Source organism: Temnothorax nylanderi, unplaced genomic scaffold, assembly GCF_030848795.1.
Source record: "Temnothorax nylanderi isolate EJ_2023f unplaced genomic scaffold, tnyl_v1.0 TNYL_tig0790_pilon, whole genome shotgun sequence".
In the NCBI taxonomy this organism is placed as follows: domain Eukaryota; kingdom Metazoa; phylum Arthropoda; class Insecta; order Hymenoptera; family Formicidae; genus Temnothorax; species Temnothorax nylanderi.
In genome coordinates, this window is record NW_027249852.1 from 95 (window position 1) to 18,269 (window position 18,175).

The following is an 18,175-nucleotide window of genomic DNA, read 5'->3' on the forward strand; positions in this document are numbered from 1 at the left end:
TCGTTCAGCTTCCGACTCATTCATCATTTCTCCTTTTGCAAAATTTGGAAGACAGCATGATGTATTGGTTGGTATAACAATGAATTGCTGCCAGTTCCAGATGTATTGAACAGTAAGTGTTAATCTTAACACGTTGAATAAAAAAGAAATCAGGATATTCTGATTATACAATACATTTTTACTTTGTAGAGGATGATTACGTGGCTGTATATTGGAGCAACAAATGGATTAGAAAATGCATTGAACGTCCAGATCCATCGGGAGAAAGAAGCGTAGTACGATCACGGTGGTTACTGGCAGTTTAGTAATTCGTAATGTAGGCCATTGATATATAATTATTTGAGCCTACCCTTCCAAGCCATCAAAATCTTTTTAGCAAATATTCAGCCAAAGAACGGTAACTATATATTGACGTTATGTATACTATTCTTCCAGATTATACATCTCTACTCAAAATTATTTATCTTTGGATATGTAATTATACTTTAATGTTACTCCTTTGCAGGTAAATGGTCAACAGAAGCTTACAATGTGGTACAAAATTGTTCCTCAAAGGGAGTTGCTGCTCAAGCTCAGATTGAAGGTCGCATTCAAACTAATATTTATGCAAATATTTATTTTATGATACAAAATTATGGGGTAAGTAGTTATATTATTATCCAATCTTCGAGAATCTCTTTGCAGATAATTGAAATTAATTGATTTTTTTTTTAAAGCTAATTTCCCTTACTGAAGAACTGGTAAAATGAACGGATAATGAACGGACATGCTGAACAAGTAGCATGGGACCAGATGAAGCCAGAAACACTTGAATCCATCTGTACATAAGAGTTGTCAAGAAACTCTACAATTTTCACGCATAATCCGCGATTCTTAAGCCTTGTGTACACGATACTAGAAATCGGTCCGAGTTTCGGTTTAAGCCAATGAAACTGCTGCTTTTCTGTAAGAGCTGCAAGTTGATTGGCTTAAACCAAAATTCGGACCGATTTCTAGTATCGTGTACACAAGGCTTTAGTCAGTATGGACTAGAGTTTAATACAATCGCCATTGATGATCCCCTTTAATCGCGTCAAAATTGATTATTTCGCTTTTTGACTTCGTTCTTTACTCATGTTGTAAAATAGTTTTCCGATTGTGTAGAATATTTATATTTAGAAAGAAAGAAATTTATAAAGATTGCTATATTGATCGTAGAGTAGAGAAAACAATAACTTAACATTTTACAAAGTAGTGTCACATTTAAACTAGAACATTGTATCGAATAACTCAGACGAATTAGGAAATTCGTTTCTACGTGACTTATATCTATTTCTGATTGGAGACGATTCGAGAACTTATTGAAATAATTTAATTTCTTTTCACGTTTAAATTTAGGTCACCGTAGATTAAACTTGTTACCTTAGAAGTTATTGTTAAATGGCGCATTTTATTTAATATTCCGCACTTCACTGTCGTGGCATAAAATTATTTTATGTTTCAAAAGATGGAGACTAAGCTTTCGGATTAATCCAGATGTACGCATATATACTGTATATATTTGATTAATTGTTTACTTAGATATCGATGATTCTTGCGCGATATGCTAACACATTTTTTTCTATGCAAGATTTCAATGCAGTAAAAACTAGTTAACTGAGAAAAAGAGTCTATAAATGATTCGTAACTCGTGCAATTGCGCTCAACTGGAAACGTTTGGCAGTTATGAAATGTTAATATTTAATATTGTTGTTAAACATAATATAGAAATATTTTTCTAGGAAATGTATACAAGTAAGGTTACAATCATTAAATCGCTCACAGTGCTCACGTACATAACTTTGTCGCGCGCTGCGATTAACTCAATTTATTATAATTTTTTAACAAAGCGAAAATATAGCGATAATATGGCGCAATGAACATCGTTACGTAATAATCATTCGTAATTCATTTTCGTGTATATAATACGTAGCTGACCGCAATCTTTGACTCTATTCAAATTTTGTACAACACTTTATTTAGCATTGTATTAATCATTAAGTAGCTTTGAGTACATTTAGTAGCTTTTGTATATTCGTCAGTTTAATCCTTGAAGTTATTAAGACTTGCATCAATTTTTACCGCAAGTCCTCTTACATCTTTTATACGCCTTCTGTAAAATATATAAAAATATATGATAACTGAATTAACTCGCATATCTTGGTCTGTCTTTTTTTCTCCATTGCTTAACTTCTGTTCGCCTCCCGACTTGACGTATACGCTACTATACTCGTCCAGGACGTTATTCGCGACATTTACCAGCTCTCTGTCTTTCTCTTCAATCGCTCTAAAAAAAAATGTGTCGTCTTGAAGTGATTGATCTCCCTAAAGGATTTAAAAGTTACGCTTTGCAAAGACATAAAATATACATTAGCTGGAAAATCGATTCACAGCGAGATTAGAAAAAGACGGAATGTTATGCGGTCGGTTCTTCAACAGTATAACGGGTGAACGTTTCGCGACTAGGTTAATCCACTTGCATATCGGTCATTGCGATCTCGTTCTTGTACATAGTACTTGACTCATCGTCATGAGATTAAGTAGTAATTTTTTTCTGTGGTATACATATGTACCCTTACGAAAAAGTAGTACTAGCAATCAGTACTCAGTACTGAGTGTACAGTACTCGTAGTATTGAGAGTATTAGTATGTTAATACTCATGAATACTGCAGAATGGTCCGTACTGTGTTTGTCAGTGCTTACAGTACTGGCAGTACTACAAGCAATAATACTCATTAGTACTCCAAAATATTGAAGTGGTCAGTACTTTGTCAGATTAATATTCGGAGTACTATCATGATAGTACTGCCAGTACTGTAAGAAACTTATAGGCACAGATTATTGATAAATTGGTTCTTTAGCACAGTCTTGGTTTTTCAATTGACCAAAGATTTGTAATAAACAGGATTTAAACAGATCTCTTCTACGTGTCACAGGGTACCCTACCTTTCACATTACATGTCACAGTGTACCCTACGCTATGGCTCAATCGACCCCACGCGTGGGATCCACTGTGACAAACGCAGCATTTCGAAATATCATTATTTCTGCAAAATATTTCTGAAAATTTACTTCTTAAATCATTTACAAACAAAGTTTATTATATTAAACATCGAATAGTCTCATTTATATTATAATAAAGTTATTAAAATTTTTAAATTCACATTTTTAATGTGATTTGAAAAAACGTGGTTCAAGGGTGCCCACTCTCCCCTACTGCGCCTGTACCATACGTTAGTATCTCACGATTATTCGATAAGTACTAAAAGAGTACTGGAGGGAGTACTGGAGGGAGTACTGGTGGGAGTACTGGATGGAGTACTGGGGGGAGTACTGGAGGGAGTACTGGGGAGAGTACTGGGGGAAGTACTGGGGGGAATACTGGAGAAAGTACTGGAGGGAGTACTGGAGGGAGTACTAAAGGAAGTACTGAGAGAAGGGAGTACTGAATGAGTATTGGATGAGTACTGGGAAGGAGTACTGACGAAGTCAGTATGGTCGAATTTAGTAGTACTTTGAGTACTTATGTCTCCAGTACTTTCACCAATACTTTTTCCAGTATTAAAACCAGTACTACTTTTTCATAAGGGTTATACCGTCATTTTTAAGGATTAACCATTAATTGAAGGTTAACTATCATCCAAAGAAAAACCCTTAAAGTTGGGTGTGATTTCGGACCGCCAATTGAAGATTAACCTTCAAATGATGGTTAACCTTCAATTGGCGGTCCGAAATCACACCCAACTTTAAGGGTTTTTCTATGGTGTTTTTTTAACGGTTAACACCAAAAGTTGAGTGTATTTTTCCATAAGGAAGGGGCTGGATTCTTGAATTTATTCGTGCAAAAGAAAGGTATACGCAAATTCTACTCTTACAGAAAAGTTGCAAGTTGATCGCATGGCTTTTAGTTAATCAACTTGCAACTTTTCTATAAGAGCAGAATTTCCGTATACGTTTTTCTTGCGAATAAATTCAAGGATCCAGCCCCAGGTGCGCGCGCGCTGTGCCTTAAAAGCCTCATTAAGAACATATACCCAGACAGCACAGGATATCGTATGGATGTCCGTTTTATGTCCATTTCTTGTCGGGATGTCCATGGACCTTATAAAGATATCCATAGGATATACATGTGTGGACACTGTAGGAATATTCCAAAATGGACAAGTTTGTATATCCATATGCTATATATCCTTCTATGCCAACGCCATCTGCATGTAATTCCGATCCTGATCTCTTTCTGTTTCCTTCTATGGCCGGGCAGGCCGGGATCTCATGTCGATCACGTCGAAAATTATACGTTATTTATATCAAAGGTAATCCTTTTTCTTCTTTTACATCTAAAAATCGTATTGTGTGCCATTGGCTTTATATCATTATAATGGATATATAAGAGTGAGATCCTTTTAACCTATTAAAATTTATATATATGCAGTTTCCACAATCAAGATCGAATAACCTCAATCATGGCATGAAACAATTATATATATGTTTACACGAGCGTTACTTCTGTAGTAACTTACGATAATTTCTCTGCGTAAACGAGGTTTTGTAGTAAACTTATAATTCACTCCGGGTAAATGAGTAAATTACTACAGAAGTAACGCTATCACGTTACCTAACCTTGCAGCCGTTCACTTCGGGTAAGCAGCCGAGAGCGGGTGAAAGCCCGCAGGGAACGAGTCAGCGGACGCAGGGGCCGGCGGAGCGAGCGGAGATAACGGCCGGACTCCCGGGCAGCGGACGGAGCGAAAATACTCGCGAATTATTTTATGTTCGAGTTAAGAAAAGACGGCGCCTGCGCGACGGCGAACGCATAAGGTGCAAAATAAGAATAAATCTCCCGGCGAGTACGAAAGAGGGACTCGTCGTGAGGAGTAGGCGTCGAATCCAGGCGATCATTCGGGCTATCCATTTCCCTTTAAGAATAAGACCGCGTCATGCCCATATGGCTATTTCTTTCTTTAAATATAAAATAGCGTTATGCCCATATGGCTATTTCTCTCGTTAGATTAAAACAGCGTTAAGCCCATATGGCTATTTCTTTCTTTAGGTATAAGATTCGCGGAAGGCCCGAATGGCCATGTTATTCTAAGACATTATTCTCATTGTTTTGACACACCGCCGATCAATAAAAGATATTTATTTTGACGGTTCACCAAAGACTTATATTTAGTTTCGCGCACAAAGGTCGGTGCGATAGGTTAAGTGCGTAAGCGGTAAACCGCGACAATCTCTAGAATCAGGGGCCCGGAGGAGCATTCCCCGGACCTGGTACACACGTCCACTGGGTCGGCGCCATCATCAGACCAAGTTCCCGGGAAATTCATCTTCCCCAGGAACAAATGTGTTCAGCCACCTCCCAAGGACCTGGGACACCCTCCCAGGGGGTCGGCGTCATCGTCAGACCAAGTTTCCGGGAAAATTATTTCCTCCGGGAACAAAGGTCCTTACCCATCCTTCGAGGACCTGGGACACCCTCCCAGGGGGTCGGCGTCATGGCCAGACCAAGTTCCCGGGAAAAGCATCTTCCCCAGGAACAAAGGCCAGGAGAGGCCTTACGAGCATCCCAGAAGGGCATCCGAGGGGTCGGCGTCAACGGCCGACGACTAAAAGGTCACTCGGACATCGTCTACAAGAAAATCACCCGGAATCGTCATCGAGGGCATCTCCAAGGAGGTGCGCACGGGTCGGCGTCAACGACACTAAAGAATTCCAAAAGGTAAAAACCTGGTGCATCGGGATCGAAGGCGGAAGGTTCTCGCACTGCGCTGCGCGTGGAAAATTCCACGGGAACCTTCTGGAACGATCGCGAAGGCGAAGTGCGCAATAGGGCATTCGGCGGGCGCGTGATAATCATGTTGTTTTCGCGTGATCGCGCCGGGCGTACGTGCCGAGTACAATAGGCGAAAAGAGAAAGTTCGGGAGTGGGAACGACTCGGCATAGTGGGGAGGCGAAGCGAGAGCCATTGCTCGAGGCAGTCTCTCGGGTATAGCCGTAGCGAAAAGACGTATCACGCTCTATACTCACAGCATACGTGTCATACTTAACAACCGGGAACTCCCGCGTACTATCGCGTAAAATAACTCGTTTAACAATAGCGAGGGGCACCGAGTTGCCAACTACAATCGAGTGTTAGCCGAATACGTCAAGTTGAAATTCGGATACATTGTTAACTAACGGAAGTGCATATCGAGTATATAACAACCGCGAACATTGGGTTACGCGGATACAAAGTATTGTGTGGACGGTGTTAATTATTGTATAAAACAACCGAATACTCCAGCGTTAATTGTGCGCACGGACATTGTATGATAGAGTGATAATCACGTATGTGTCACGTGATCTTGGAGTGATTGCCAAGGGGCATCGAGCACTCTGGCGAAATTAATTATCTTAATAAAAGGCATTGTATCGACGAAACTGATAAGCCGAGATACGCAAATTAATCGATTGTGCAACTTTTATTGAAAAAGCGCAATCCACACCGAGGCGCAATACCATCGTTATGAAACACCTTTATGACAATTGTGAAACGGCCTGTAGAGTTGAAATAATGATCTACAATTAAAGAATAATTATTTCTGAAACAAAGTCTCAAGATTAATTATACAATTAACTATACTTACCTTCTACTTACCTTGTCCTTTGGCGATGATCCATCGTTGTCCAGCGGCAATCCGGTATGCGAAATAAAGCGAGGATCCGGGGAAGTTTAGCAGCAGCGACGATCCATCCTGGGCAGGAACCTGCAACAGAAGAAAAGTATTAGTACATAATTAAAATAATTATCGAGACTTACCTTCATCCGGTATGCGGTAATGCGAGGATCCGGAGACGGGTAGCAGCAGCGGCGATCCATCCTGGATGCCAATCTGAAATAGAGGATGGGAGTTAGCGGCTAAGTTATTAGCGATACTTACCATTATCCAGTATGCGAATAGGCGAGGATCTGGAGACGGGTAGCAGCAACGGTGATCCATCAGGGACATCGATCTGAAAGAAAGAAATAATATTAGCGTCTTGCGAATAATCGGGGCGTTGATACTAACACACCTTCTCGGTAGTCAAAGATGAAACCGAGTGGCGACCGTTCGATAGGAATATTATCCGCCGGAATCGGGCTTAACTCGTGCCGTCCGGTCACAACCTAACCTAAACGTAGTAAATTTCGCAGTTCAGTTAGAAATATTTTGTACCACAACATCTGCGTTGTTCTCTTGCTGAACAACATCAAATATATATTAAAATGCATAAGTAGTCTAAATTGGCTGCGTAACAATTGATCTCCGACTAAATATCTTCGACAAAATATCTTGGTCAAAATATCTCACCGACAAAGTATCTCGCGACTAAATATCTCGCCAACAGATAATTTCACAAATATCAACAATATAGCTGAACATAAGGCGTTTATTGCAAATCCACTTGGAAAGTTGTGAACCCATGTTGCACTTTGTTACGCGTTGAAAGTCTATGCGTGGAGGCAGTAGGTTCCGCCCCCCCTGCGGGGGGCTCCACTATTATTAAACTAGACACATAGTGTGCCTTCAAAGTACATGCGTGGACTTTCCACGCGTGGAAAGTTGTTAACCCATGTGGCACTTCGTTTCGCGTTGAAAGTCTATGCGTGGAGGCAGTAGGTTCCGCCCCCCTGCGGGGGGCTCCACTATTATTAAACTAGACACATAGTGTGGCGTTTATTGCAAAATTGGCGTTTATTACAACATAAATAAAAGCAATCGATATAACAACGACTCCATTGGCGCCCAAACATACTGTCATCAAAATTACAAAGTAATATTGTTGGCAACTCCACACAGATATTCCAAAATATTGGCAACATTATAACCAAGTACAACATTTTTCAGGCGTTCATCATAGTCAGCATATTTTTTACGCTTCTTATTTTGTACGTTACGACCGGCGCGACTTTGGGCGAATAACAACTCAGTAGTACTTTGCTCGGATTTCAATACAGTAATAAACTTGCTAATCGATGCATGACTAATACGCACATGTTCGTTGAAGGCTCGATGCCAGCCCTCTACCGCATTATTCGTTCTAGGCAAATCATCTATGACCGCATTATAACAATTCCACATATGGATAGGAAAGCAAGGGGAACGGCGCCTCTTACGACGATCCAACGACCCAATCCAAGTGGCCTCGAAATACTCAAGGACACTTTCAACAGAATCATTTTCCTCAGAAAAATACTCTGATTGCGTGAGAGTCTCAAAAGCATCAATAACATCGTCTACCGGCACGAAAGCCAACGCGACCAACATTTTAATACTCAGGGCGAAATTGCTATCTTGCCCGTAACGCACCTGCAACCCAGCCGATTGTACTTTCCTCCAGATACATTGCCCGAAATGAAAATGGCAACCACTTATCTCAGCGTCCGGGAAGCATTTAGCAAAAGCCGATGCGAAGCTCGATTCGAAATCGATTATGAGCCGAGTTGGCTTCAAACGGGACTCAACGCTTATCAAAAACGATAATACTACAGCATACGTACTCTCATGCTTATTGGGAGCCAGGACGTACACAAGCGGATAAACTTTGCCGGACAGAAAGCCATGAATGGTGTACAATTGAACAAATATAGTAGGAACACCTTTAAAGGTTCCATCACCCAATCACAACCTACAACGAGCCAGAATCTTCAAGTTTTCCGCAGTACTAAAAATTAGGCATCGATCTTTGCCACCGTTATCGTGCAGTAAGAATTTGTCACCCTTCAAAGTTTGCGTAAAAACCTCTGGTAATATCAGGCTCTCGCGTGAATCGGGATTTGGCAACTGAGGAATAATTTTTGCTCGAGATCGCTGTACCGTCCGAGCAAGGGCAGAAGTAGACGGGAGTTCAGCAGCCGCACCGACAGACACGTTCGAGGTAACAGCAGCAACGACGGCACTCGTACTCGCATCCGACTGCATAGCTCGTTTCTTCAATTTTTCAATGGTGTTTCGTGCTTCCACTTTTGACGCCTCAGCGGCATGATTATGCTCCGTTTCCTCTAATATTTTTCCTATAATATGTCAAAACAGCTTTTGCAATCTTAATACCACTACAAACAGAAAAAAGAACACAATAGAATGTCACGTACCGGAACGTGTCTTTGAGCTCGTATAAATTCGCCCACGGCAATTGCAGTTCTTATATTCTACGCAACGCCACGAAACGTTCGATGTGGTTTCACGAACGATGGAATACACAAAACCATTGTGTACGAGAAGAGGATTTCCCTTTTGACTAGTTACAAATTTCAGAGGCATAGCTACAGCCGAACTGCTCTGACACACAATCGAATGCTTACTAATAAACAGCCCGAACATATCACAACACTTCGCAGACACCGATACACGATGGAATACAGTCCACTACAAGACTACGTGAAACCCAATATTTCATATTTTCTGAGATATTTTGTCGAAAATATTGTGTCGGAGAAATATTTCGACGTGAGATATTTTTCCTGAGTTATTTTGTTGAAGATATTTAGTCGTAAATATTTAGTCGTGCTACCGTCTAAATTTGTCTGAAAATAGAATATTTGTAAATTTTTATGTGTATTGTCGGTGCTTTATACAGGGTATCTCTAAAGTCTGACCCAGCGCCCTGGATCTCGGAAACGGCTTTAGATATGGAAAAATGTTTCAGATAAAAGTTGTAGGATATAAAGGGGGCAGATGATGAAAATATGGACTTGACCTCGAATGACCTTTTCAAGGCCAAGTCAATGTGATCAAAGTTTTTTTAAATGGAACCCCCATTTTTTATTACATATTCTTGTAGCCCTTGTCGAGACGTTTTCAAAACACTATAATTAAGCTCTCTTTCATTAAGGACTTCCTGAGATATTTTAAATTTTGTTATGCTACTATTAATATAAAATATGAAATATCTCGTAAAATATTCATTTTTCAATGACTTCACCTTAATATTTTTTTACATAGAATAATGAAAAGAATCGAATAATAATATTAATTTTTACATTTTGCAATATTGCAAAATTAAATATTTCTACAAAATACAATCAAATAATTTTTTTACAAAAATCGATTCCTTTTCTTATTCTGTGTATAAAAATATAAAGTCATCGAAAAGTGAATACTTTACGAGATATTTCATATTTTATATTAAAAATATCATAACAAAATTTAAAATATCTTAGAATATTCTTAATAAAAGAGAGCTTCATTATAGTGTTTTGAAAACGTTTTGACAAGGGCAAGAATATGCAATAAAAAATGGGATATTCTATTTAAGAAAACATGGATCACATTGACCTGGCCTTGAAAAAATCGCTCAAAGTCAATTCCATATTTTTATCATCTGTCCCCTTTAATATCCTACAACTTTTATCTAAAACATTTTTCCATATCTAAAGCTGTTCCTGAGGTCCAGGGGGCTGGGTCAGACTTTAGAGATACCCTGTATAATAACTATTGAAGGGAGTACTGAATGAGTATTGGATGAGTACTGGGAAGGAGTACTGACGAAGTCAGTATGGTCGAATTTAGTAGTACTTTGAGTACTTATGTCTCCAGTACTTTCACCAATACTTTTTCCAGTATTAAAACCAGTACTACTTTTTCATAGGGGATATATAACTATAGTTATATTTCAAATATATAATTATGTCTATATTATGTTTTTTTTCTATTTAGAAAGTGCTCTACTGTGTAAAGCAGCGGAAAATTGAAAAGAAGTTGAGCAAGCCATTAAAACTTGGCTGAGACGTGCAAAAGAAAGGGCAGGGAAAGAAGCAAAATAAAAAAAAACATAATCTTTATTGTGAACATTTGCATTTGCACATGCAATTTGTGAATTTATTTCATTTTTGCTCATTTTGAATCATTTGTGTTTTTAAACAATGCAAAAGTATGAATTTGGAGTAAAATTTCTAGAAAATCTGAGATTTTTTTTACAAAATTTGAGTAAACACCCTTATTGAAATTTCAACATTAGTTTTTATAACTATTTTGTACAAATTGCTGTTTTCTTTAATTAATTTGCAATACGCGTGTGCAATACATTTAACATTACGTGTATGTGTGTGTGGATACATACATATATGTATATATTTTATATAATTTTTAAAATAAATATATTATTTTAAAATATTTATACATTTAATAGTTTTTACCCTTTTAATGTAAATTACAATTCTGGATGTTTTCTTTTATCATGTCCATAGGACGTCCATCGGATATCCTGTGGACATGTTTTAGGGATATAAGTATGTCTACCAATTTCATAAACAGATATACTATGGACGTCCATAAAATGTCCAATGAACGTTAAACGGATGGCCTATAAACATCCTCAATATCCTTAAAAGACGTCTTATGGATGTCCATCGGATATCCGTGTGCTGTCTGGGTAAAGGTCTTATTTGAATTTAATTAAATTTAAATTAAATTTAGAACTTATTAAAAACATATAAAGGTCTTATTTGAATTCAACATATTAAGAACATATAAAAGTCCTATTTGAATTTAATGAAATTTGAATAAGATTTACAACTTATTAATTTCATATATGGTTTCAATAAGATTAATATTTAAATTGAATATATTAGCTAATTAAATCCTTATTAAGCCAAATTAAATACGAATATTTTGATGATGAAATGATACTATAAGAAGTACGTATATATACTTTGTATACTACGAAACATACGTACGAGTATACACGTCGATTAAGAATATACGACATGTATTCATATGTTCGAGATTTTTAATCGAAATGTATATCGGCATTTCTTCTTATATTCTTAATTAAGTTTTATATATAGAACAAATATGAGCCATATTAATGCAGTTATTCAGCATTAATTTAAATCAAATAAAATTTAAATGGAGATTTTATTAAGGTCCATATAAAGTTCATATTTAACTTTTTTATACGGCATATACGTACCTTTAAATGACTCATATTTACGTCATTTTTAAAGCATTTTTAAAATTATTATAAACTTACGTCATATCCCAGATAACACATGCATTTTCTACGAATATTCTATAAATATTTTTCGAGAATATTAGAATATTCCCACAATATGCTAATAAGATGGAAATAATGTTTTATGAATATGTATAGAATGTCAAAATGGGACTAGTTTTAATATTAAAAAATAGATTGAAAGGATATTCTGTATTACATTCAAGGAATATGAAAAGAAACTTTATAGAATGTCAAAAAGGAACCAGTTTTAATATTGAAAAATAGATTGAAAGAATATTCTGTATTATATTCAAGGAATATGAAAAGAAACTTTTTAAAACTATCTGAATAGTGTTTATAGAATGTTCCAAAAATACGTCATCCAAATCGTACAGCAGATGTTTATAGAAATATATATTTTGATAGGAAAGAAAGTAAGGAAAGGTATAAAGTGAGAATTAAAATGTTTTATCATATATACTTATATATATATATATGGGGCATTCTACGTCACAGGAAGACCCCCTCTGTCCAAAAATGGTTTCAACCGAAAAGGTTTCACTTAGGCTTAAAATGTAGGTTATTATGTCTACTTGTAAATGCAAAGTGGCACCTTTTGAAATTGCAAATGGCGGATCCAATATGGCGGACAATTAAAAAAATAACGCGATATTTCGACATTTTAGAACACTCTGAACATATTGGCATCAAAAACTCAAAAAACAATCTTTTCTTTGGTTTCTTCTACCCCTATTTCATATATAATTCACTTAAATTTGGTTGACTAGACCCAACTTTATACGCAATCAAAGGTTCATATACGAAATTCACGAAAACAAAGCTTCCCCTCTATGAGGAAGCAACAAAAAAAGTAATCGAATACGCTTGAAAATTTTTACTCGGGGGTTTTTTGGGTCGTTAAATACGAATTTGACATCAAATTTTTAAAATTCAAAATGGCGGACCCCAAATGGCGGACATAATCAAAATTTTTCAAACAACGGGCGGATTTGATTGAAACTTGTTATTTGGAGGTTTTTGGGGTCACTGATTATGAATCCGAAGTCTGATTTTAAAAATTCAAAATGGCGGATCCAATATGGCGGATGAATTTTTTTAAAAACGAACGAATTCGCTTGAAACTCGTTGCTCGGGGATTTTTGGAGTCGCTGATTATAAATCCAAAGTTGAATTTTAAACATTCAAAATGATGGATATAATATGGCGAGTGATTTGTTTAAAACAAATTATACATTGTAGACAAGTGTTGATCCTGCAGAAGCATTAGAATACCTTTTTATAAGTAGTTCCTTATTACTGTTTGAGATAAAACAGTGATGTTTTAATATCCCTGGTACAGCTGGAGCCTTGTCAGATCTTTTTCTCAAGAACTTTTCAATTTTGTCGTGTTCTTTGCGACTATAAAATAATGTCGTTATATTTTCAAAATAATTCTGCCCCCATTCAACAAGTTTATTTGGAGTTAATATTGCATCAGCTGGCTTACATATGAGACTAATTCTTGCAGCTTCTCTTTTAAATAAAGCACCAATTCCATCCGAAGCACCTTTGCCGTGAGCTGTCGCATGAACATGCCATTCAGCGCTAACATTAAAATCATCTTGATGGTGAATTAAGTTCATCATCTGGAATTTATTTTTAAAATGTTGCTTTGCTCCATCACTGAAGTATATAATTTTCTTTACGTCGAAGCTCTTTTTTATGTAAGGAATCAACATTTTTTGGATAGTATATACAGCAGCTGTATCATGGCGCGTACTATCTGACAAAAATACAAGACTTTTATGCTCAACTTTTTGATTTTTTTTGTAGTAATAAACGACAGGGAAAACTGTACATTGGTCGTTATTAAAATGAAAAGCCTGAGACGCATCTTGAACTACATATTTGTAGTTTTCAGAAAAATCTAAAACAACAAGTGCTTCCCCCTCATTTAAATTATCAAAAAAGATAATTTAAATGAGGGGGAAGCACTTGTTGTTTTAGATTTTTCTGAAAACTACAAATATGTAGTTCAAGATGCGTCTCAGGCTTTTCATTTTAATAACGACCAATGTACAATTTTCCCTGTCGTTTATTACTACAAAAAAAATCAAAAAGTTGAGCATAAAAGTCTTGTATTTTTGTCAGATAGTACGCGCCATGATACAGCTGCTGTATATACTATCCAAAAAATGTTGATTCCTCACATAAAAAAGAGCTTCGACGTAAAGAAAATTATATACTTCAGTGATGGAGCAAAGCAACATTTTAAAAATAAATTCCAGATGATGAACTTAATTCACCATCAAGATGATTTTAATGTTAGCGCTGAATGGCATGTTCATGCGACAGCTCACGGCAAAGATGCTTCGGATGGAATTGGTGCTTTATTTAAAAGAGAAGCTGCGAGAATTAGTCTCATATGTAAGCCAGCTGATGCAATATTAACTCCAAATAAACTTGTTGAATGGGGGCAGAATTATTTTGAAAATATAACGACATTATTTTATAGTCGCAAAGAACACAACAAAATTGAAAAGTTCTAGAGAAAAAGATCTGACAAGGTTCCAGCTGTACCAGGGATATTAAAACATCACTGCTTTATCTCAAACAGTAATAAGGAACTACTTATAAAAAGGTATTCTAATGCTTCTGCAGGATCAACACTTGTCTACAATGTATAATTTGTTTTAAACAAATCACTCGCCATATTATATCCATCATTTTGAATGTTTAAAATTCAACTTTGGATTCATAATCAGCGACTCCAAAAATCCCCGAGCAACGAGTTTCAAGCGAATTCGTTCGTTTTTAAAAAAATTCATCCGCCATATTGGATCCGCCATTTTGAATTTTTAAAATCAGACTTCGGATTCATAATCAGTGACCCCAAAAACCTCCAAATAACAAGTTTCAATCAAATCCGCCCGTTGTATGAAAAATTTTGATTATGTCCGCCATTTGGGGTCCGCCATTTTGAATTTTAAAAATTTGATGTCAAATTCGTATTTAACGACCCAAAAAACCCCCGAGTAAAAATTTTCAAGCGTATTCGGTTACTTTTTTTGTTGCTTCCTCATAGAGGAAGCTTTGTTTTCGTGAATTTCGTATATGAACCTTTGATTGCGTATAAAGTTGGGTCTAGTCAACCAAATTTAAGTGAATTATATATGAAATAGGGGTAGAAGAAACCAAAGAAAAGATTGTTTTTTGAGTTTTTGATGCCAATATGTCCAGAGTGTTCTAAAATGTCGAAATATTGCGTTATTTTTTTAATTGTCCGCCATATTGAATCCGTTATTTGCAATTTCAAAAGGTGCCACTTTGCATTTACAAGTAGACATAATAACCTACATTTTAAGCCTAAGTGAAACCTTTTCGGTTGAAACCATTTTTGGACAGAGGGGGTCTTCCTGTGACGTAGAATGCCCCATATATATATATATATATATATGATAAAACATTTTAATTCTCACTTTTACCTTTTCTTACTTTTTTTCCTAAAATATATATTTGCATAAACATCTGCTGTACGATTTGGATGACATATTTCTGGATCATTCTATAAACATTATTCAGATAGTTTTAAAAAGCTTCTTTTCATATTCCTTGAATATAATACAGAATATTCTTTCAATCTATTTTTCATTATTAAAATTTGCTGTACAATTTAGATTGTATATAAATATGGATTATATGATGGAAAATTATAGAAATAACATTATATATAATTGTAAATTCTGTACGTTTATTATAACACATATTTTTATTATGTTATAGTAATACATGAACGTAAATATATATAAACTTTATCTAAACAAAAAATTTATAACCTCTGTAAATGATTGTGTAGTCGCAGACGCCTAATTGCACACTTTTATCACTCGATCTGGATCTGAATAAAAATATAAAATTATTATAATATAAAAAGTATATTATTTTCTCAGAGATAGCGTTTTCGACCGAGGTGGGTTTCAATCCGGGTTTCAACCAGTTACAAGCGAAATCGAGCATCTACTGGTCAATTCGCCCGCGTTGACGAATAAATGCTCGATTTCGTTGAAACCCGGATTGAAACCCACCTCGGTCGAAAACGCCACCCGCGGAAAACAGTTAAATATGAACTTTATATGGACCTTAATAAAATCTCCATTTAAATTTTATTTGATTTAAATTAATGCTGAATAACTGCATTAATATGGCTCATATTTGTTCTATATATAAAACTTAATTAAGAATATAAGAAGAAATGCCGATATACATTTCGATTAAAAATCTCGAACATATGAATACATGTCGTATATTCTTAATCGACGTGTATACTCGTACGTATGTTTCGTAGTATACAAAGTATATATACGTACTTCTTACAGTATCATTTCATCATCAAAATATTCGTATTTAATTTGGCTTAATAAGGATTTAATTAGCTAATATATTCAATTTAAATATTAATCTTATTGAAACCATATATGAAATTAATAAGTTGTACATTTTATTCAAATTTCATTAAATTCAAATAAAACTTTTATATGTTCTTAATATGTTGAATTCAAATAAGACCTTTATATGTTCTTAATAAGTTCTAAATCTAATTTAAATTTAATTAAATTCAAATAAGACCTTTATACGTTCTTAATGAGGCTTTTAAGACACAGCGCGCGCGCGCACCTGGGGCTGGATCCTTGAATTTATTCGCAAGAAAAACGTATGCGGAAATTCTGCTCTTATAAAAAAGTTGCAAGTTGATTAACTAAAAGCCATGCGATCAACTTGCAACTTTTCTGTAAGAGTAGAATTTGCGCATACTTTTCTCTTGCGAATAAATTCAAAAATCCAGCCTCTGTTGTAGCTTGCCGAAATTTTGCGGTTTCAATCAACAGGCAATGTTTTTCAAACGTTTTGTAATATGTGTTTAAAACTGATTTTCAAATATTTTTCAAACGTTTAAAAAACATTGTCTGCTAATTAGGATAATAATGGGATTAGAGAATATGGTATCAACAGAGAATGAGTTATTAGATAAAATAAACGTTTATAAATTACAATTATTGTGTTTATATTGGTTTGCTTTAAATCCAGTGGTACAAAAAGAAGATAAGTAAACTTCTGATAAAATTAACGAAATGCGCAACACTTGCGCAGTAATCGAATACATAAAAACAAATATTAATCGCTAGCAACAAAAAGATTGATGCAGTTGCACAAAATATTAATCACCATAAAAACCAAGAATACAATTTGCTAGCTCAAAAGAATAAAAATAGAGACATTTTTTATATACTTAATCAAACTGAACCCTTATGGAAAAATACACTCAACTTTTGGTGTTAACCGTTAAAAAACACCATAGAAAAACTCTTAAAGTTGGGTGTGATTTCGGACCAATTGAAGGTTAACCATCATTTGAAGGTTAATCTTCAATTGGCGGTCCGAAATCACACCCAACTTTAAGAGTTTTTCTTCGGATAATGATGGTTAACCTTCAAGTGATAGTTAACCTTCAATTAATGATTAATCCTTAAAAAATGACGGTATAAACCCTAAAAATATGAACCCTCAAATGAAAGTAACAAATATGGCGTCCCAATGAGAATCTCTTAAGGAGGGTGGTTAGTCAAATCAATTTGATAAGAATTAGTTCAATGAAGAATATTCGTCTATGGGAATCTGTCGTCCATATATGCCAAAGTTGAAGATAATCGTCTGCATGGTTGTCGAGTAATTAATTATTGAAGTTATACTCTTGTCTCTCTCTTATACACGGGCGACACAGCAAAAATGTTACCTGACCTGTAATGTAACTCTCGAAAGCATATTAAAAATGATAATAATTTAGTGAAAATAGGTGCAAATAACTCTTTACATATTTAGGAAAAACTTTCTCGAAGACTGAAATGATTCGTCTTTATAGTTATCAAGAAATTGTAAAAATAAAAAAAACAGGACCACATTTATTATTTCCACATTTCAATGTGGATAATAACGTATTTGGGTTTCAATTGTACAAACAACTCTTTTTAAACCTTAAGAAACAGCAATTAAATGCATTCCACATATTTATTTGCTAAAATTCGTTTATTTCACGCGACGAAAATCTAACCTATATGCTTTCCCCCTGCCGCGCCGCCTGCCTCGCACCGAGAACTAACCAACCTCCTTAAGGACTCCGCTCGCTGAACCGGATTCCTCGCCTC

The 18,175-nt window shown here is 35.7% G+C and overlaps 2 long non-coding RNA genes across 2 annotated transcripts; both read left to right on the forward strand.

Moving 5' to 3' along the window:
* Positions 1 to 286: 286 nt before the first annotated feature.
* LOC139785376 (uncharacterized) lies at positions 287 to 865 on the forward strand. The gene is made up of 3 exons (XR_011721925.1): positions 287 to 397; positions 506 to 639; positions 717 to 865. It is a non-coding gene; the product is annotated as an uncharacterized lncRNA (long non-coding RNA).
* Positions 866 to 4,273: 3,408 nt separating this feature from the next.
* Positions 4,274 to 10,815, forward strand: LOC139785375 (uncharacterized). The gene is made up of 2 exons (XR_011721924.1): positions 4,274 to 4,332; positions 10,697 to 10,815. It is a non-coding gene; the product is annotated as an uncharacterized lncRNA (long non-coding RNA).
* The last annotated feature ends 7,360 nt before the right edge of the window (positions 10,816 to 18,175 follow it).